General features: G+C 39.4%; 1 protein-coding gene across 2 annotated transcripts in view; it reads right to left on the reverse strand.

Moving 5' to 3' along the window:
• The window catches only part of MSH2 (mutS homolog 2), a 799,418-nt gene that overhangs the window by 277,889 nt on the left and 505,731 nt on the right, over positions 1-15,798 (reverse strand). The window lies entirely within an intron of this gene.

Here is a 15,798-nt window from a genome sequence, read left to right on the forward strand (position 1 = left end):
AGATTTATGATAGGTGTATGCCTCTTTTGCGCCACTGTGCGTCACTTTTGTGACGCAGTGGCGGTGCAAAAGATTTGCTATGTGGCGACAAAATTACAAATTGATGCATCTAGGCAGATGTGTCATGCTGTAAAAAAAACGTGCCACATGAAACCGATGCAGCAGTGATGCAAAAGATGCACCATGTTGCAAGACAGGCCTCACTTCATCTCCAACAAGATAAGAAGCTTAGGGATAGATTTATGATGACTGGTGCATCCCCAGGGATGTGCCAGTCATCCTGCGCCGCTGTTCTGCCACCCATGGTGCGCTGCATTTACAATGCGGCGTACCATGGGGCAAAAACAGCACAGATGCGTGACGCATCTGTGCCGTAAAGGTGGCGCATTGCTGGAGCTGCATCGCAAGTGCCATGCAGCTCCAGCAAGGCTTAGGGGTGCCCCATCTCCATTTAATCTGCAACCCTGAGTAGGCCTCACCTTAAACAAACCTCTGGATAGGCCACACCTTATTGTCATCCTGAATCAATCATTTAACATGTTAGGGACAGATTTATGATAGCCGTGTGCCTCTTTTGTGCCGCTGTGCGTCACTTTTGTGACGCAGCGGCGGTGCAAAAGATTTGCTATGTGGCGACATATTTAAAAATTGATGCATCTAGCCAGATGTGTCATGCTGTAAAGTCCTGTGCCACATGAATCCTGCGTCAGTTTTCATATAGGTGTTTTGTTGCAAGGTATGCATTAATTTGCAAGAAAGCCCTGCAAAACTAACACAGGGAAATTTAGAAGATTTCACTGACTCAGCTTTATAGCATTGCTGAATCAAATCATTACGCCTGTTTGAAACAGGCATAAGGAGTGATGCACCATGCAATGTGTGGCTTGCTCCTGTGCATTGCAGTAGACATGTTGCGCTTACGACGTGATTCCTGCAATGTGCTGCTTTTGCGGCACAGATGCGTGACGCATCTGTGCTGTTTTCACTCAATGGTGCTCCACATTTAAAATGCTAGGGACAGATTTATGATAGGTGTATGCCTCTTTTGCGCCACTGTGCGTCACTTTTGTGACGCAGTGGCGGTGCAAAAGATTTGCTATGTGGCGACAAAATTACAAATTGATGCATCTAGGCAGATGTGTCATGCTGTAAAAAAAACGTGGTACCGTCGTCATGGTGATTTAAAATGTATGCTGAGGAACTTAGGTACTCCCACATGGTTCCTCACTCTGAGCTGTGCTGAGTATGGCTGGGAAGACTTACTTGAATTTCTACGAGAGGCAAATGCTAACGTAGATAACATCGAATTCAAGACACCCGGAGAACTGTGCTCTTTGGATCCAGTCAATGTATGTAGGTACTTCAATCATAGATTTGAAGCTATGATGTCTTTCATCATGAATAAGAAGAATCCACCTCTTGGAGAGGTGTTGGATTTCTTCTGGAGAAAGGAGTACCAAGCAAGAGGTGCTCCTCATATACATATGTTGCTGTGGATCAAGGATGCACCTAAATTTGGAACGGATCCAGAAGACTCAGTGATGAGTTTTATACAACAGTATTCTACGTGTGCTGTTCCAAACGCAAAGGAGAAGAAAAGCCTAAGAGAAAAAGTTCTGCGTTTCCAAAGCCATCGATGTGGAAAGTACTGTCGTCGTAAATTCCGAAACAAGGACAAGTTCTACACCAAATGTCGTTTCGGTTTTCCACGACCGGTGATTTCTAAAGGAAGAGTAAACAGTTTGATGTCTTCGCTGCGACATAATGTGATGAAGAAATCACCTAAAAACACATACAATTTGAAGAGGAACGAAGACTCCAAGTACATCAACGACTACAACCCGGTGATTTTGTCCATGTGGAATGCTAACATGGATATACAGTTCGTGGCTGATAACTGTATGGCTGTGGCTCGGTATGTGACATCTTACATCACCAAAAAAGATAAGACAGAATTGAAGGATATGTGGGAGGACATTTCCCATGAAAAGAGCCTCAGTAAGAAGTTGTACAGTTTCAGTCTGAAGATGTTGTCACATCGAGAAATCGGAGCTTACGAATGTTCTGACCGGTTGTCTTCAGCAAGTCTCTATGCCAAATCCAGGAGTATCGTTTGGGCGAGTCTTGGTCTTGCTTCAACGCGTAATCGAGTTCTGAAACCTGTGCGGGAAATTGAGTATTTGGCGGAAAAGGAGCCAAACAGTACTGATGTTTTGAAGACCAACATGTTGGATACATATTATCCAAATAGAAGCAGACACCTCGAGAATGTTTGTCTGTATGAGGTTCTACAAAATTACATATTCAAGAGGAACATCAAAGAAGATATTGATAAAGGAGTGTATGCTGTAATTGGAAGTGAGGGATGTCTGGTCAAGCAAAGAAAATGCCACTTGGTAAACCATCGAAAATTGAGTGGCGAATCTCCTGAAAAAAAAGAGTTTTTCTATTTAGCACTTTTGCAACTTTTCAAGCCTTGGCGTGCAGAAGAGGAACTGCTTGGAGATTTCCTCTGTTACGAAGACTCTTTCAATGCCGCCAAGGAGACCATAGAATGTCCTGTTTTTCTCAAATATCTAGAAATGTTGAATGCGGAAATCGAGCAGGAAGCAACGATTGCAGCCGAGATTGCTAGAGACAGTTCTCAGGACAGTCAGAGTTCTGTTTCATTGAGTCAGGATCCACTATGAGGACCAGTTATCGAAAATGAAGCTGCCACTGCTATGAATGAAGTGGAAAGAGCCATGGCACATGCTCAGGAGGATGCGGTTAACTTAGAAGAGTTGGAAAGACAACTCAACGTTGAGCAGAGGAAAATATATGACGAACTTACCATGCAAATTGATCATGGATTAAGTCATGACAAGAAAGAGTGCTCATGTACGTCGTTGAAGCCTGTCCGACTGTACGTGAGTGGAGAAGCGGGAACTGGAAAAAGTTTCCTTATTAAAGTAATTTCATGTTATTTGCAGGAAAGGACAGAGTCATCGCTGTCTTGTGTTGTCACCGCTCCAACTGGACTGGCAGCACATAACATTAAAGGGATTACTTTACATCGTTTACTGATGCTGCCAGTGGAGCATGAAAACAAATTACAATATCACAAGCTATCTGGAGATGCTTGTTGTGAAGTTTCAAGAATCTTGAGGAAAATGAAACTTCTTATCATTGACGAAGTAAGCATGGTTTCCAATGTCATGCTTGCCTTTGTGCATTTGAGAATGCAAGAAGTTCTCAAAACAGAGTATGATGTGTTATTTGGTGGCAAACACATCATTGTTTTCGGAGATCTTCTGCAGCTGACACCAGTGAAAGGGCAACCTGTGTTCAAAATGCTCACGCATGAAGATACCAGGAAGTGCCTAGGGAGCATTGGCAACGTCAATATATGGTTAAACTTCAATTATGCTGAACTGCATGAAAATATGCGTCAGGCGAAGGATGAAGTTTACAAGAATATTCTACAAGATGTTAGAATTGGAAAAGTGACCGAGCATGGGAAAGAAGCTTTAAATGCACGATTACTGTCAAATTTATATCCAGAACAAGATGTTGTGCCTGAGAATATTTTTCAGAAAATTACTGAGAAGAAATCTGGAATATGTTTGATGCCAACTCTTGCAGAATGTGCCATCTTCAACAACAAAATGTTGCATTTAGAAAAGCAAGAGATTGTGAAACTGGAAGCTATTGACAGAGTAGAGCATATGGGATCAACAATTATTTTGTCTGAGAATTTGAAATCAAAATTGGATTCATTAGAGAAGACTATATCTAAAACTGCAGGTTTTGAAAAGAGTCTGAATGTGTGCTTGAACTGCCGTATAATTTTAAGAAGGAATTTACATGTTGAAAGAGGTCTGGTAAATGGATCAATGGGTAATGTTGTTGATTTTGTGAAATACAGAAATAGAGATGGAATTGAATTTTAAAAAATTAAATTTGATGGCATTGAGGAAGTACAGCTAATTGGTCGTTGTTCTGCTAGATTTTTGCTTGTAAAAGACTTATATGTTCGCCGTAAGCAGTTTCCTGTTTGCTTGGCATATGCGGTGACAATCCATAAATCGCAAGGTTTAAGTGTAGACAGTGCATTGGTGAATATTGGCAGTTCTGTGTTCAAGGAGGGTATGGCATATGTGGCATTGTCAAGAGTTAGAACTTTATCGGGATTGTACTTGATTGAGTGTGATGTCACAAACATTTGTGCGGATCTAGATTGTGTTAAGGAATACAATAGGTTGAGAAGAGAGTATGCGCCACATTTGCCTCAATATCCTTTGTTTGAGAAACGTGTGGTAGGCCGGAAACGAAGAAATTTGACCAATACTGGGGAGGTTGTAGCAAAAAGATGAAAAGTCGATGAACCTGAAATTATAAGCAGAAACAAAAAGGATTCTGTTGAAGATGTTGGTTTTCAATTTGAAAACACTTCTGGTGTCAACTGCTATGCTAATGTAGTGGTTAATGTTTTGTTTTCTCTAGAAAATGTAAAAGAAGAGATTGTGGTCAATTCTGATCAAAGATTATGCAGTTTGTTAAATTCTGTGTTAGAGAAATGTAGCACTGATAGAACAAAAATAGAAAGTGTGTCTGAAATTCGAAATCTGTTAGACAGATGTTCAGGCCAAACACAATTCTCTCAAAATATTCAGCAAGATTGTCAGGAGTTTTTAATGTATATGCTTGATGTATTGCATGCTGAAGGTGTAGATGTAGATCACCTGTTTGGGCTTTCTTATCAATGGCAACATGACTGCGAGAACTGTAGGGTATCAAGTACTACTAGTCTAGACTCAGAAAGATTTATATATTTAACTTTGCCAAACAGTAAATCAGTCTCCTTTAATAAGCTAGTAAAAGCAGCTGATCACAACATGGAATGTAGCCAATGTAAATCTGAAATGATGTCAACCTTATTTATACGAACATATGGCCAGTATGTCATTTTAATGTTCCAACGATGTAGGTCTGATGGAACAAAATTGACAACTTTAATTTAAAATTTTGTGGCTTCACAGTTGTCAATATCAGGAAGGACTTTTGTAACTGTAGCAATTATATATCATGACGGTCCTTCAATAACATCAGGACATTACACAGCTTATTTAAAGTCTAGAAATGGCTGGTCATTCTGCAACGATTCTGTTTTAATTTTCAAAAAAAAATTGCCGTATGACCTTAAAAATTCTTACCTGGTGTTTTTAAAACCACAATTTTAGGGAAAGAATCTCGGGATGTGCTCTGAGGAATTTCAAGAAGTTCTAATGGCTCCTACACGATTTGGCCTTGAGGATAAGTGTAGTACAGAGACATAACTTCTTACCATAACACTGGACGTCATGGAAAAATAAGTGCACTTTGAATGAGTTCAGAAAAACTATTTCTTTTTATAAGCTAATTCAAGCAGCCAATCAAAACATGGAGTAGAGGGAATGTAAGTCTGCAATGCTGTCTACTGTTTTTTATTGCTTTGTGATTAAAAGTGATGTAGAGAATTAAATAATTGTAGTAGTCATAGAGGTAGTGTAAGTCTGCTTCATAGTAAGCAGTATAAGTGTCATAGGAAATGTAGAACATGAGTGAGCAAGAAGGGTAAGATATTAGTAATCCAGGATTGTGAAAATGATCTTCAACATTTTAATTCTGAAAGTTGCGGAAATACAACATGACGGGATTGGCTTACAAGAATTCCAAGAGTTATAAATGGCTCTGACATGATTTGGCCTTGTGGAAATGTGTGGTAGAGAGCGAGAAGTCATTTATTGTATGTAACATATTTTTCAAAACGATGGAGGTTTTCTTTCAGAAAGTGGCGGGCTGAAAGTAATAACAGCACAACAGAGTGTAAGCTGTTCATAGGACATCCTTCGACGTCATGGAAAGTAAGTTAACTTTAAGGAGTTCTGAATTCTGATTTGTTATGTTGTATGGGTTTTTTAAACACAATCATTTTGATTGTGGTTTTTTTTCCCCGCTGTTATATGATGAATACCTTCAAGTCACTGTTTTTAGTGAAATTTGATACATTCTGAGAACAGCAAAAATAAACCATTTAACATGTATAATTAATTCGGTACTGTTTGCATTTATGATGTACATGTAGAACTGTGTAGGAGGCATGGAGAAGGTGAGGCTTCTGTAAGTGTCAAAGTTGTTGCATACAGTGCTGCACTTCTGGGTACGGTTTCATATGCTGGACTACATCTGCACTATGAGATACCTAAGCAAAGGCAACACAGGTGATGTGATTGTGAAATGAGGAAAAGAAACTCCACATTTTTCAATTACATCACCTGTGTTTCCTAAGTTTACGAATGACATTGTGCAGATGAAGTTTAGGTCTGTCCACGGACACAGAAGAGGTCTGGCCCTTGTTCAAGAGTGAAGTGGATATGACTTACTTCATTGGTAGGCCTTCACATGTATTATCTCCTCTGTATTCTTCAACAAGCATAAATTTGATATGCAATCCTGAGTAGGCCTCACCTTAAACAAACCTCTGGAGAGGCCACACCTTATCGTCATCCTGAATCAATCATTTCAAATGTTAGGGACAGATTTATGATAGGTGTATGCCTCTTTTGCACCACTGTGCGTCACTTTTGTGATGCAGCGGCGGTGCAAAAGATTTGCTATGAGGCGACAAAATTACAAATTGATGCATATAGGCAGATGTGTCATGCTGTAAAAAACCCGTGCCACATGAAACCGATGCAGCAGTGATGCAAAAGATGCACCATGTTGCAAGACAGGCCTGACTTCATCTCCAACAAGATAAGAAGCTAAGTCTTCTGTAAATGTCAAAATTGTTGTATATACTGCTGAACTTCTATGTACTCTTTGATATGCTAGACTCCATCTGCACTATGAGATACCTAACCAAAGGCAACACAGGTGATGTGATTGTGAAATGAGGAAAAGAAACTCCACATTTTTCAATTACATCACCAGTGTTTCCTAAGTTTACGAATGACATTGTGCAGATGAACTTTAGGTCTGTCCACGGACACAGAAGAGGTCTGGCCTTTGTTCAAGAGTGAAGTGGACATGACTTACTTCATTGGTAGGCCTTCACATGTATTATGTCCTCTGTTCTCTTCAACAACTCGAAATTTCATTTGGAACCCTGAGTAGGCCTCACCTCAAACAAACCTCTGGATAGGACACATCTTATTGGCATCCTGAAACAATCATTTAAAATGTTAGTGTCTTGCGACACTTTTGTGAGACAACAGCAGTGCAAAAGATGCACCATGTTTTAAGATAGGCCTCACTTCATCTGCATCAAGATACTGTTAGTTTAAAATGTATATCTTTAGGACTGTGTAGGGGGCCTGGAGAAGCAGAAGCTTCTGTAAGTGTCAAAGTTGTTGAAAAACTGTTTGTCCTTCAATCTTTTCCCTTGTCTTTTCTAATTTTTAAATACATGTTTTAATATTTTTCAAATGTTTGTTCTCTCTTTCACAGATTGAAAGTATAAAAATAAAAAGTGAGTAAGTTAACGACAATTATAAGGTAAATGTTTTGTACTCTTTTCGTTACATTTCTATCACATTCACCTACTATTAGTTCCACAGCTTCATTTCTTTAACCCTCAGTTTCCTGCCTTTGCTACTTTCCTCATTCCTTTCTCTATTACCTACTTACTCAACTCCTTCCACTCTTTTTCTCAGTCCCTCTCTTCTCATAGTTCCTCACTCTTGTTCACTCACTCCGTCTCTATTACTCTTAGTGTCTTTGACTGATCACTCTTTCACTACTTGTTCATAATGCTTTCTCTGTGTAGTTGAAGCACACTAAGGAGCATATTATGAACACAGCCAATAAAATTATTGCTGTTTTTATTGGCAGAAAACTGCAGCAAAAGTGGTTTTAGCGGCAGTTTTCTGCCGCAAAAGCGGCTTTAGCGACACATTTCTGCCGATAAAAGCAGCAAAACTTTTATTGGCTATGTTGATGATATGGCTCTATGTTATTTACATTTCTTTGCTGTTTCAATTAATCTTTTTCTGTTATTTTTTCTTTTCTGTTTTCTGTTTTTTCTCTCTATTATTCCACATGTTTTAATCTTATTTTCACTTCCTTTTTTATTTTGTTTTTCACAATTATACCCTCTTCCATCTTTTCTTCGGTAAATAGATCTATTAAACAGTATCTCTGGTTTAATCCCTATAGCTGTCTTTCTTTTAACATTACTCTCTGTTTTCTTCCCTTATACTAACTCTTCTTTTTTTTTTTTTTTTTTATTGGTTCGCTCCCGGTTCGCGAACCGGGAAGCGAACGGGGAAGCGAACCAAAAGAAATAGAGCTTGCCAGAGTGCTAAACATTCTAGCAATTTTTTTTGAAAGGGGAGGTAGTTCTGAAAAGAACTGTTTTTTTAATGTTTTTGTTGTTTTATATTTTTTTTTAATTTTTCTGAACATTTTTTGTTTTTTTTGAACAGTTTTATGTTTTTTTTTTGTTTTTGATGGAGGGGAAACAACAAAAAACAGGCATTGGAAACGGCTCAACAGGAGCAAAAAAAAAAATTACTGTCTGGGGCGTTTAGGGCAATTGTGATTTTCTTAAGCTCGGTTGAATAAGGTAATACTCATATTACCACAAGACAATAATGCACCACAATACAAGCAGGTAAACTTCATATGGACAAAGTTGTCCTGAATGTTTGGCACGGTTTCCTGTGCCTCTGCTGGTGTCAAAGATATGTGTGATGAAGACCTGGCCACAGGAGTTGTTGGGTTGTCCTGCTGGTCACGCATCTCTGCCCGGCTGTAGTTTAAAGGATGCCACCTGCTCATATGACGATGCATGGTGTAGTTACCGAAGCTGTATTTTTTTAAGGTGCCTCTAGATAACTTCTCCTTACATATGAGGCAGGTGACATATCTGGCATTTACTTTCTTCTGCCCTTCAGGGATCGAAAAAAACTGCCAAATAAAACTGGTTTTCCGATGAGAAACCCGGGGCTGCTCTACTAAAAACTGTGGTCCTTCTGTCTCCTCTTCCTCTTGCTCATCCTCTTCCTCCTCTGTGTTGCTGATGAACTGGGGAGGTGGTCCTCTCTTCCCATGAGGAGGTGGTGGTGGTGGTGGTGGGGGTCCACCAGCTGAAGCTACCAATGAAGCCATTGCTGAACTATCAAAAAAGGTCTTCCTCTCACAAAGATGAAAGTCAGAGTGAGGAAAGAAGGAGGGGTTTTCATCATTTGGGAAAAACAATAGTTCTAAACCAATGAAAAGTGTTATTTTTAGGTCACCTGACCTAGCCTTACATCATTATGAAACCAAAAGTGAAATGAACCAATGAAAAGTTTTATTAACAAGTCACATGACCTGTTACGCTTATGTTACGCGCTGCGGAACGCGCCCCGGATCGCTTCCGGGTCGCTGCGCTTCGCGCCTCGGTTCGCGCTCCGGAGCACTTCCGGGTGCGCTAACGCGGCGCGTCATAAGACGCATTACGCGGCAGCGCGATACGTCGCGAAAGCGCGACGTGCCCCTGATCGCTTCCGGGGAGCTGCGCTTCGCGTCTCAGTTCGCGTACCGGAGCACTTCCGGGTGCGCTAACGCGGCGCGTCATAAGACGCATTACGCGACAACGCGATACATCGCGCTTCCGCGACGCGTCACGATGTTGATTTCTAACGCGGCAGTTGCGCAAACGGAACGTTTACCGGTTCGCGGACCGGGTCGCGGCATCAAATTGAGCTAACGGGAAGCTTCCCGGTTCGCGAACCGGGAGCGAAGAAAAAAAAATATTTAAAAAAAAAATATTAATAAACATATAAGATATATTTTTGGATTTAAAGAAGAATACATTTTACAGCTACAGATATTAGCTTTTAAAAAACCAATGAAATTCACTGAAAAAACCATAGGTTATAGACCATATATAGTTAGGAATTAGCAATTACAAAACCTTGAAAATTCACTGAAAAAACCATAGGTTATAGACCATATATAGTTAGGAATTAGCATTTAAAAAACCTTATTTTACTCACACAAAACCATTGAAATTCCATATATAGTTAGTTGTACTAACTATATATCGCGCACCCGCAATCCACTGCTGATCATGTCACATATTACATCATTCATGACATGGTCAGTGACATCACTGATGACATCACTGATGACATCTCAAATGACATCACTGATGACATCACTGATGACATCTCAAATGACATCACTGATGACATCACTGATGTCATCTCAAATGACATCACTGATGACATCACTGATGTCATCTCAAATGTCATCACTAATGACATCACTGATGACATCACTGATGACATCTCAAATGACATCACTGATGACATCACTGATGACATCTCATTTGACATCACTGGTGATATCACTGATGACATCTCAAATGACATCACTGATGACATCACTGATGACATCACTGATGACATCACTGATGACATCACTGATGACATCACTGATGACATCTCATTTGACATTACTGATCACATCACTGATGACATCATTCATGTGATATTATGATGAACCTCTTCAGACTCTTTTATAATCTTAGATACACTCAGTATAAACATACACTCACAGACTGTCACTCATCCATGGAGTTACTCACACACCTAGTCAGTCATGCAAAGAATCAATCACACCTCCATTTCCTCAACTATACAGTTATACACACCTTACTTATTCAAACATATACTAAAACATATTTACTCACTTATACAATCCTGGATACAAGTTCACAATGATCCATACAGCCACTCACACATTCACTGGCTCTTATGCACAGTTATTTATATATGTCAACTCTCACATGTACTGTATTTTACATATGTACTTACTTTGACATGTAGCACTGAGATATCCATTCACTCACCAATACACTCATGCACACAGTCAACCGCCCATACAGCTGTTTCCACATGCACTTTTGAACCCATACATCTAGTGAATCAACTGCTCACACATCTATGCAGAGTCATACACCTCCCAGCCACCCACACACACACTCAGTCTCCCATACAAATGCTTGGGCAACCAATCAATAACCCATATAGTTAATCATATAGCTACTGATCAACACATGCAGCAGTTTACAGAACAACAGACGTAATGATGCACAAATTAAGACAGTTTAGTCACTAACCCATGCACTCAGTGAGACACATTTAATCAGTCACTCATACAGTCAGTCATGCCCCTACTAAATCCTTCATCAAGACACTTATACATCCACTCATTCTTCAATATGTAAGACATATTTTAACTTTACAGAAAAATACAGTCACTGGAAGTTGTCATCAGTGATGTCATCAGTGATGTCATTTGAGATGTCATCAGAGATGTCATCAGTGATGTCATTTGAGATGTCATCAGTGATGTCACTGACCATGTCATGAATGATGTAATATGTGACATGATCAGCAGTGGATTGCGGGTGCGCGATATATAGTTAGTGCAACTAACTATATATGGAATTTCAATGGTTTTGTGTGAGTAAAATAAGGTTTTCTAAATGCTAATTCCTAACTATATATGGTCTATAACCTATGGTTTTTTCAGTGAATTTTCAAGGTTTTGTAAATGCTAATTCCTAACTATATATGTTCTATAACCTATGGTTTTTTCAGTGAATATATATATATTCATTGAAAAAACCATAGGTTATAGAACATATATAGTTAGGAATTAGCATTTACAAAACCTTGAAAATTCACTGAAAAAACCATAGGTTATAGACCATATATAGTTAGGAATTAGCATTTAAAAAACCTTATTTTACTCACACAAAACCATTGAAATTCCATATATAGTTAGTTGCACTAACTATATATCGCGCACCCGCAATCCACTGCTGATGATGTCACATATTACATCATTCATGACATGGTCAGTGACATCACTGATGACATCTCAAATGACATCACTGATGATATCTCATTTGACATCAATGATGATATCATTAATGTGACAATACAATGCATCTCCTCACACTTTAATATAACCTCTGTTACACCCAGTGTTAAATACAGAGTATAATTTTTGAAACCATTGACACACCAATACTAGTTACTACATACGCACTCACTGATTCCTACGTCTACACACACATTCACTCATTCACCCATACAATCATTCATACATACAATCACTCATCTTTACAACACTATCATATGCACTCATACACCTATACAGACACTCACACTCTGCCACTCATCCATGGAGTTACTCACACACCTAGTCAGTCCTGTAAAGAATCAATCACACTTCCATTTTCTAATCTACACAGTTAAACATAGAGTACCTTACATTTTCAAACATATACTAACACATACTTACTCTCTTATAGAATCACTGATACAAGTACACATTGATCTGCACAGAGTCACACACCTCCCAGCCAGCCATACACACACTCAGTCTCCCATACAAATACTTGTGCAACCAATCAATAACCCATATAGCTACTTATATAGCTACTGATCAACAAATGCAGCAGCTTGCACAACAACAGACATACTGATGCACACTTTCAGACAGTTTAGTCACTAACCCGTGCATTTAGTAAGACGCATTTAATCACTCACTCATACAGTCAATCACGCACCTACTAAAACCTTCATTCAGACACTTATACATCCACTCATTCTTCAATATGTAAAACATATTTAAACTTTACAGAAACACAATCACTGGATGTTGTCATCAGTGATGTCATCAGTGATGTCACTAACCATGTCATGAATGATGTAATATGTGACATCATCAGCAGTGGATTGCAGGTGCGCGATATATAGTTAGTGCAACTAACTATATATGGAATTTCAATGGTTTTGTGTGAGTAAAATAAGGTTTTCTAAATGCTAATTCCTAACTATATATGGTCTATAACCTATGGTTTTTTCAGTGAATTTTCAAGGTTTTGTAAATGCTAATTCCTAACTATATATGGTCTATAACCTATGGTTTTTTCAGTGAATTTCATTGGTTTTTTAACAGCTAATATCTGTAGCTGTAAAATGTATTCTTCTTTAAATCCAAAAATATATTTTATATGTTTATTAATAAAAAAAAATTTAATATTTTTTTTTCTTCGTTCCCGCTTCGCGAATCGGGAAACTTCCCGTTAGCTGACCTTGATGCCGCGAAATAGACCGCGAGCCGGTAAACGTTTCTTTACCGTAACTGCCGCGTTAGAAAACAACATCGTGACGCCTCCCGTCCACATGACGTTTCGCGTTGTCGCGTGATACGTCATATGACGTGCTACGTTAGCGAACTGGTACGCGAAGCGAGGCGCAAAGCACAGGTTTCTGGAAGCAAACCGGGAGGCCCTGCAAAGCGCGTAACGTAAACACAGCAGGTCATGTGACTTGGTAATAACACTTTTCATTGGTTCATTTCACTTTTGGTTTCCTAATGATCTAAGACTAGGTCATATAATCTAAAATGAACACTTTTTATTGGTTGAGAACTATTGTTTTTCCCAAATGATGAAAATCCCTCCTTCTTTCCTCACTCTGACTTTCATCATTGTGAGAGAAAGACCCTTTGTTACCAGTGAGCAATGGCTTCTTTAGTAGCTTCAGCTGGTGCTTCCCCACCACCTCCACCACATCCAAGGAAGAGTGGACCACCTGCTGAAGTTATAATTCAGCAAGAAGAGGAAGAAGAGGAACAGGACGAAGAGCACGAAGAGAGGCACTTTTTGCCTGAGGAGCCCAGGACGTCTCACCGGAAAGAAAACTTCATTTGGCAATTTTTTTAAATTCCCAAAGGTCAGAAAAAAGTAAATGCAAGATACGTAACTTGCCTTATCTGTCAAGATAGACTGTCCAGAGGGACCGACAAAAAATACAGTTTCGGAAACTACACAATGCATCGCCATATGACTAGGTGGCATCCTAACAACTACAGTGCTGCACTGTTTCGTAACGACCTAGATAATCTCCCTATTATGGCCAGAAGATCTGTTGTACCGGAAGCAACGGGACCAGAGGGCAGGGAGATGGTGCCAAATATACAAACGAGATTTCGTGAAGTAAAACAAGTCTGCGTACATTGCAGTGGATTCATTTGCTACGGAGAAAGGAGCATCACTCTGATCAACAGAGCTATTGACAATCATGCTCATGTTTGTCCGAAACGCCCCAAACAATAAATTCTTTTTTTTTTTTTGTTGCTCCTTTTGAGCCCTTTACAATGAATCGTTTTCGTTGCCCCCTCCAAAAAAAAACAAAAAAAATATAAAACTGTTCAGAAAAATTCAAAAAAAGTAAAAAAATGTTCAGAAAAATAATAAAAAAAATATAAAACAACAAAAACAATAAAAAAAAAGTTCTTTTCAGAACTACCTCCCCGGTATTAAAAAATTGGTACAATATTTGGAACTGTGCCAACCTCTATTTCTCTTAGTTCGCTTCCCAGTTCGCTCGCCGGTACGCGAACCGGAAGCGAACCAAAAACAGTAAGTATAAGGGAAGGAAACAGACAGTTATGTTAAAAGAAAGACAGCTATAGGGGAGTAAACTAGAGATACTATTACCCGTAATCCACTGCTGATGATGTCACATATTACATCATTCATGACATGCTCAGTATGTATGGAAAGGGGCAGATTTATATTAACTAGCACATCCCCAGAGATGCACCAGTTAACGTGCACCGCTGCTCTGCCACCCACGGTCTGCCGCATTTACAATCAGATAGGACAAAGCTGCATCAAAACCCTGCGCCTGCTTGAAGCAGGCATAGATCTTGACGCAGGTAGGCTGAAAGCTAAAGCAACAACTAAGTGTTGTGTGCAGAAGTTGCAAAAAAGGAAAAATGGCGTTTAAACCAGTAATGAGCCCATGCTAACTTAACACAGTGTAAAGATATCCAGGATCTACATCAGTTTGGGGTTCACGAACCTGGCAGGTACAAGGCACTGAGGCTTTGCACCGTGCATATCTCATCCCAAATCATATGTTGTTTTGAATGAAACAATTTCCCAGACCAAATGCTTTGGATTGGCTACTTCTAAAAAATTAAACACCCCTACTATCCCGGAGTTAGAGGAATATGATGGTTGGAGTAATTTTACTCGGTTGTCCATTAAAGATTTACAGGCCCTACTCCATAATTCTTCCTTTAACATTTCCAGTATAAATCCAAAAGGTTGGCTGCTTTGGCAACGTGCCTTATCCACGGTTTAATAACGCTGCCTTTTGCTTTATATAAGTTTTCAAATTGTATGAAATATATACCAATAGGTCGTTATGCACCTTTAGGTAGTGGTTTTCTTCATGAGGTCTGGTCGCTTCCATACACATACAGATGTTTCAAAGATGATCAAGAAGTTTATCTGAATGGAGAGGAATGCACTGAGACGCCAGATCATTCACTAATGTGTAGGCACATACAGTTACACGGTTCATGCAACAAACACCGACCAAATATGGCTTGCGTGTTGCAAGGCACGCCAGTTCCTGCTATCATCCCCACGTTCAAGTTGTTGGAAAATGGTAGTTATTTGATGCTCAATAATGAAGATTGTTCTGGGTTAATTAAAAGTATTCCTTTTATCGTAACAGTAAGTGAACGGGTTATTTGCTGCAGAAATGTTCTATTTCCTCCCACACATGAACATAGGGAGTTTTCAATCTGGCCACAAATACCAACCTTGGGAGCAGATTTCAATGGCATGACAAGAATAAGAGCTCTTTTGTCTCAGAGAGAGGTGGCCTTGATTTCGGCCCGTGAAACTTTCGTGCTTCACATAGCGAACACCCGTACAGAGGTGCAGACCCTTTTAAATACAGATTTGCCTTT

The sequence above is a fragment of the Lissotriton helveticus genome, chromosome 6, assembly GCF_964261635.1.
Source record: "Lissotriton helveticus chromosome 6, aLisHel1.1, whole genome shotgun sequence".
In the NCBI taxonomy this organism is placed as follows: Eukaryota; Metazoa; Chordata; class Amphibia; order Caudata; family Salamandridae; genus Lissotriton; species Lissotriton helveticus.